We start from the raw sequence: 7568 nt of genomic DNA on the forward strand, positions 1-7568 counted from the left end.
TGCCGATATTGGTCGATGCAGCTACGTGAAAAAAAGAAAATGTAGCGATAAAGTAGATTGTTGAGTATGCCACTGCATGTATGAGTGATTGAGCAAGTCTATGAAATAAAACAATATTGTTTTGTCAGTATGATAATTGGTATCTAGAATTTTTATCATAATTAGGCATCAAATAAAAAGTGTGATAGAATGGTTCCAGCCACCCTGCTATTTAGCTGGAGGATGACGTCAGCATATTACAACAGTCTCCCATAATGTTTATGGTCGCTAATTTTAGCCACAATACTACCACCTTATTGCTACCATATTTTCCACCTTAGTGTATACCTTTAAAAATAACAGGTATACATGACTTTATAACTTTATAAAGTAAAAATTAAAAACTGAACTTTGTCAGCATTTTGTTGCATATTTCTTGTAGGGCCTACGCTACTACTGACTCCCCTCCCCCCCCCCCCCCCCCACACACACACTTTTTTTTCCCAAAAAATACAGAGGATCAGACTGAGAACGAATAGACGTCCCTGTTCCCATAAATTCGGCCCCCTCACTATGAGAAATGTAGCGTTGCCCCTGTTAGAGACTAATAGGTTGCGTTTATACTTAGGTTTTGTTGGGCAATAATCAGCGTTTTGAAACGTACTTAGCGAAAAAAAAACACACAACTCACTTTGTCAAACGTCGTTTCATAACCGTCATATTACCGATTCAAACCTCACGCTTCGAATTTCAGCAGTACCATGCAGTTTTGCCAAGCGTGACACATCTATCGCAATAAGTCTTACAAAAATCATTAACATTGTCTGTCTAGCTGGGTATTTAATAGCTCGAGATCTAACTAACATTCTTTTTATCTGTACGTTGAGTGCATGCCCTTGGAGTAAACACGTTTACCCACGCTTAGCGATATTTCCCTTGGAATACAACTTCGTAATTTCCCTGAAAGCGTGTTATCTGATTTTTCCCATAAAGTGATATATGAATCTTTTGCATGGCTGAATGAATTTCTCAGATAAATAAATCTATTGTTCCCTGTTTTTGTTTCAGACCAAAAGAAAGAAAAGTTTGTTTATTAGATCTGTCTTCGGCCTTCGACAATGTAGATCACAAATTCCTTGTCAATACTCTTACAAGTGTGGGTGACCAGGGACAGGCTCTCGATTGGAATAATAATAATGATAATAAGGTCTTATTTACCCAGGGTAGCCTCTTCAGTGTTGCCACTGCTCTACCAGAGGGCCCTGTCATTATCATGACCCCAGCGTTGCCAGGTACCCATTTATACACCTGGGTCGAGAGGGACGTGGTGGGTAAAACATCTTGTCCAAGGACGCAAGCACTGGGCGGGACTCGAACTCGGGTCCTCCGATCGGGAGTCGAGAGTCTTATCCACTATGCCACAGCGCCGAATCATACCTATCACGCCATTCACAATCTGTTCTTTTGAATGGTATCTTCGTCCTCAAAGCCATTAGGCTGTGGTGTACCTCAAGGCTCTGCTGGCGGGACACCCTTTTTTCTATTTATTTGATCGATCTGCGGAAAATATTTCAACGTCATTCTGTTCGGTATCATCTATATGCAGATGGCATATGGGTTTTTGTATCTTTTCCACCCCATCAAATCCAAGCATCCCATACACAGCGCTGTCTACAGAAAATTGCATCTTTGATATTGATGCTTGGATGAGGTCTAACTCATTGCCTTTAAACCATAGCAAGTGGGAATTTATCCTTTTTGGTTCTAAATCTCACTTCAACAAGTTGAATATCACTTTCATTTCCATTGTAGGTAACGATATCCCTCTGTCAAAGTCATGTCGCAATCTGGGTGTTATGTTTGACTCTCACATGTTTATGTGTGATCAAATCACCAACATTTCTAAATCAGTCCGTTATCAATTGCGCAATATTGGTTTCATTCGAAAGTATTTGACTCGCTCTGTAACAGAAAAACTTGTTCATTCGCTCATTACTTCACGCCTTGATTTCGGTAATGGTCTGCATTTCAATTTACCGAACCCACAAATTGCCCAATTACAAAAACTATAAAACTGCATGCATCGTTTTTATTGTCAAGCAAACGCAGTCACGTCAACCCTTAAAGAGTCTTCATTGGTTGCTTATAAAGGAGCGTATTAGGTTTAAGATACTTCTTCTGGTTTATCATGTTATTGAGGGAACAGCTCCTGATTGCAATGTATGTTTGTTTCGTCAATGCCACTTTCACGAACTCAGTCTTCGATCCTCAACTTCTGGTCTCTTATATATTCCGCTTGATATAATAAATCATGGGGGAACCAGCTTTCGCTCACGCTGGATCAACACTTTGGAATTCACTTCCATGAGCTGCGAGACTCAAGCTCCATACAAACGTCTTTTAGGAGTAATCTAAAATCCCACTTGTTTGACAGACTATTGTCGTCTTGTTATTTGTATTCTTCTTCTTTTACGGTATATGTATTTCATTCTTTTTGCTTTGGTGTAAAGCGCCTTGAGCATTCAATCAGAATGGAAAATGGCGCCACAAAAATTGTATGTTTTATTCTTGAAAGTCGAACCGTGACATTTGCGGTGAAGCCAAGTTCTTTCTGGCATTATGTTTAGGTCTATAGGAGTGCGCGTCTTACATATTCTTTTGTTTTACTGTCTCCCTCCCTCCCTGCTTAGCCCTCCCAAATTTGCGTGGTGATTCGTCTTCATAATATCCTTATTGCCATTATAGTGCACACTATCTTTAACTCTCTTATTATAGGCTTACATCGTTGTCACACGTTGATGCAAGTGACGTAGAGATACATAATATCACTTAATCCTTATTTTGCGACAGTAATTAGCGTATTTTTTTAAATTATTCATTGGAATGGAAAAAAAAAACTGACACGCAGGAAGGGAAATCGAACGCGGGAAATGTCTGCTCAGCAAGCCTTCACATTAGTATCGTGATTATCATTATGTAGCGCTAATCAAATCACTTATCTGTAAAAAAAAAAAAAGAACCTATAGGCCCAGTTCTATCGTCATCACCGTTCGAGCTAAACACCAACTCAGCAAACATATCACGTATACGAACCCTCCAGTGGTTTATCACGAGACAAACATGCTGCAACACATACCACAATGAGAATTAGCAAACCTTCTTTTCAATTACTGCAGCAAGAATAATAAATAAATAATTAATGGAACAGTCTAAACTTTTTACGTACTTGCCCCATATAAGAAATGCAACCGACCAATATTATAAACCCACCTATCTCATTACAGCAGAAGATTATGTAATGAAATAACACATCACTCTCATAAGTATAGTTTATGTGTGTAGTCCCTACTTAAAAAAAAGCAAAGATGTAGGAATTGATTAAAGCAATGGAGAGAAAAGGGGGAAATGTACAGCGCGAAACATTATTGTATGCCAGCTCGAAATAACAATTAATATGCACACCAGCTATAGAGCACAATAGTAATAGCTGAGAGCAAGCCAGCGTCGACCGGATCTACATTGTAGGCACGGAACCAACATGAGCGCCACATCTAAACCCTTAGATGAAAGAAATTATTTTTCGGCAACGTTAGTGTAAAAAAAAAGTCATGAAGAAGAGAAGGAGAAGAGCAAAATTGAATCCAATCTCAATAACCTTCACTGTCATGACTGTCATGACGTGTATTCATCCGTGTACTGAGTATCTACTTTGAGAATACGTGACAAGCATGACAAGTCCGTGAGGTCAACGAAAATTAAGGCTTTAGGTGCCGAGTAATTTTCAGGGTCTAATGTAAACTCTAAGTTTCGACTTTGTACCCCTCACCTTCGAAGAACCTTTGTATACTGTGTGATCCGTGACAATGGTGACGCGAGTGAGATGTTAAAGCTGATGAACCACTTTGCATTCTAGTAAACATTTCACAAGAATAAACCATGTATTTCTGACATAGCTGACCTTTGAACTTCGGTTACCCTTTTAAAGAAAACCCTGTAGATCAATACTTTCTCTTTAAGATTCTTATGCCAGTTTATGTTTGGCTCTGCTAGTTCTTGTCGCCATCGAGTGATCATTTTATCATTACTATCATAATTGTTATCATTTCTATTATTATCATTTTCATCATCATCACCATTATCATTTCAAAGCATTAAACTTTATTGCCATTATGTGATCTCTTTTAGTGACTTTTCAAAACTTTGATTGAGCTCGGCTGACGAGTTTCTGCTGAGGCAACTTATCCCAAGATATGCCCTCTTTTTTTTTTCAAAACTACTGTATATCGCTTTTCGCTTTTTTCCGTAAAGGTTTTATGTATTGGACTGTGTGTATAAATACACGTAGCAAGGAAGGTGGAAGGTTTAGCCTGAAACTCAGTAAACTAAAATCTGAATTTATTTTGTCGAATTGATACAACATAAGTCAGTAGCCCTTAATATCTCCGTAACTGCCTGACGAGAAAACTTTAGAGAGCTAACATATCTTACATTGGATTGTGTGTAAATACGTGTAGCAAGGAAGGTTTAGCCTGAAACTCAGAAAACTAAAATCTATATTAAATATAGATCGCATTAAAAGGTTGATCTCACCTCGGCCTCGTCCTGCCCCGTCACTGTACGCCAAAGTCTATGTAGCTTTCACGGAATGCCAAAGTATGCTCTGTCCTTAAACTTCTCGTGTCTTTTGTGCGAGTATACTCATTGTGAAAACTATATGGAATGACTGCTGAACATTAACATCATACCACTCCTAAGACAAAGCCAAAATCACCATACCGTTGCATTGCATTCTTCCAAGCCCACCAATAGAGTAGGCCTTACACTATTGCAAAAGCATACGTGCGTTAACGAACAAACATTGCCTGCTATATTCAAGCTTAACGTACGCAATAAAACAGAAAAGGAAAAAGAAAAGAAAAACAAGAATTCTTTCTCTTCTTTCACATGACTCGAATGTTCAACATATAGGGCCTGGCAGCCTGAACCGGAGGAAGGAACCACCACGAACGTCCATGATGGTAGAATCATAATGGAATCATAATGGAACCCTGGAATTGAAAATTGTAATTAAGGTTCTTAGATTGTCTTTCTAATTAGACCTGGGGGCGTTTCATCAACGAGTTCGTCGGAGGTTTTCACCGACAAATTTGCTATCAGCCAATCAGACGCAAGGATTTCAGTAGCTTTTAACAGTTGTCAGGGTAAATCACTGACAAAAAGTTTCATGAAACGGTCCCCTGGACAGTCGACAAAGGATGCAAAAGACACTATGGTGAAGGCAAAGGAATTTGACATTGACATAGGAAGAATTCAGGTACATGTTTTATTTAAAACTTCTTTGATTTCTTTTGGACAGGAAAGATATTAGAACAAGAAAGGAAACTGTTTTTCATTTTATGAAAATGGACTCATGATCACTGATTTTTTTATATTTATTTATATAAATAGAGGGGGAAAGAGAAAGAGAGAGAGGGGGGAACGTAGCTGAACAAAGAGGAAGGAAGGAATTCCTTGGAGGAACGTATAACCCGCCATTTGGAGCGATGAGGCGGAAACGAGGCACGAAATCCAGATCATGTGGAGGACATTATTGAAGGTGGATGAACTCGAGGAGAGGTGCAGGTTATTCATTGTTACGCAAGTATAGCTATATACTAGTATAGCCGGGGAGGAGGAGGGACGATTGGAAGGGCAAGTCAATAAAGCCCCATAGACATTGGCATGCCGAATCACCCCGGATCCGATCCGGGGTGATCCGGGGAGAGATCCGTGTTGACGCATTAATGGACATCCTTGGACATCCGGGAGGCCAACACGGCAACTTTTCGAGGTCAAAACATCCGGCGTCATCCGGGGACTGCCGTGTTGGCCGAGCAATCCGGGATGGTCCGTGTGGCTGCCGTGTAGCTGCCGTGTTAGTCCGTGTAGATGCCGCGCTTTTCCGGCATGGACCGTGTATTTGCTTGGTGGGTCCGGCATTGTCCGTGTAAGCGCCGTGTTATCAGATGCCGTGTACGCAGTCATCAACGCTCGTCGCCGCTCCATCCATGGCGAAACTATCCCGGAACTCCCCGGACCATCGTGTAGGTAGAACCTCTTTGGCCTAGACCCATTAGGATCCGTGTTTATGTGATTGTGACTGGGGCTTTATCATTTGATTTTTATGTAGTGATATTCGTGCTTTCGCCTGCCGTGGCGATGGAGTAGCGTGTTCTGAAATTAATAGATGCAGACTGTCCTACATTCTTCTGTGCTCCTTTTCCCCTCTTCTTTCTTTTCTGCTGTTATAATATTACTGTGTTGTCTTCCTTGTATCATGTCGCGTCCTTTGTCAATGTATTCAACTGGTTTTTTTTTTATTCCTCTCCCTCCCCCCCCCTTTTTTTTTATCGCGAGTGTGAGCAATGCACGGTCATGTATTAATATCCAGTATTACGAGTTTCTCATTGTATTTTCTGCACTTAAAAATGATTACTGTTCGAATAATGATGATGTTTATTTATTACGTTTTGAGTGATCCATGAATGTGACAAGCTTTTTAATGGACCACTCCTTTTTCCACACGTATCTTATTGTTATCTTTTATTCGAGTGCCTACATAGTTGTTCTGAGTTATACTATACACATACCATTATGTTATTATATTGATATGTTATTCACCTTTCGTTTTGTAGTTCTGTTTTCCTTAATTGAAATTAACCATCTATGTGATATCATATTATATTTAGTTTTGCTACTTGTCTGATGAAAAAAGAACAAAATGAAATGAAATGAAAAAAAAAAAGGCTGTAGGAGGGCTACTGCGGTCGTGGGAAAGGGCTAACTACAAAGAAAGGTGTGGGCCAAGGGCTATAGCACGAATGACATTTATTCAATACCGTTTCAATTATTCATTTCCATATTTTTACACAAAGTTCATGAAACAATACAAAGCATACAATACAATAACAATGAATAACACTGAAAATATCGTCTTACCAATCATCAGTCAATCGGTGATCCAAATATTAAATGATATATATGGCACATATTACAATTGATAAAGTCAATACATTAACGTGATTTTAAAAAAAATTAAAGTAGTACACAGTGAATCTACATTGTATTTGCATGCACATAAATCACACTTATATAATTAAGCATAATGGATAACCAGCCTAAATCGTATCTATTCTTTCTTTTGTTCTTTATATTGACAACTTACTAAACAAAGCGAAAATATGGAGGAACCTATTTAAAATTTTTTTTTTTTAAAGTGAAACTTCAATTGTGGTTTATATAGGTCCCAAAGTAGATTTACACAAGTATATGAAAAGTAAGTACTGTACAGCATAATAAGACATATGTTAAAGGGAAATTTAGATGGACAAACAAAACAACTGATATCATGCAGTTTTCCAGCAAAGTCCCCCCCCCCCCCCCCCCCCCCCCTCCCCCGCGTGTTTTGTTCAAATTAAACAAATGAACTTGCAAACTTGCAGCGCGACGTATACATATTCATGACAGTTCCGCCAGCTACGCTTCGTCTCGATCCATCCTTTTATGAATATTCATACCCTATCATGTCACAGTCGCCTCAAAATGGCAAC

Source organism: Diadema antillarum, unplaced genomic scaffold (assembly GCF_040938485.1).
Source record: "Diadema antillarum isolate AM-2024a unplaced genomic scaffold, OU_Dant_1.0 scf00000114, whole genome shotgun sequence".
NCBI classification, from domain to species: Eukaryota; Metazoa; Echinodermata; class Echinoidea; order Diadematoida; family Diadematidae; genus Diadema; species Diadema antillarum.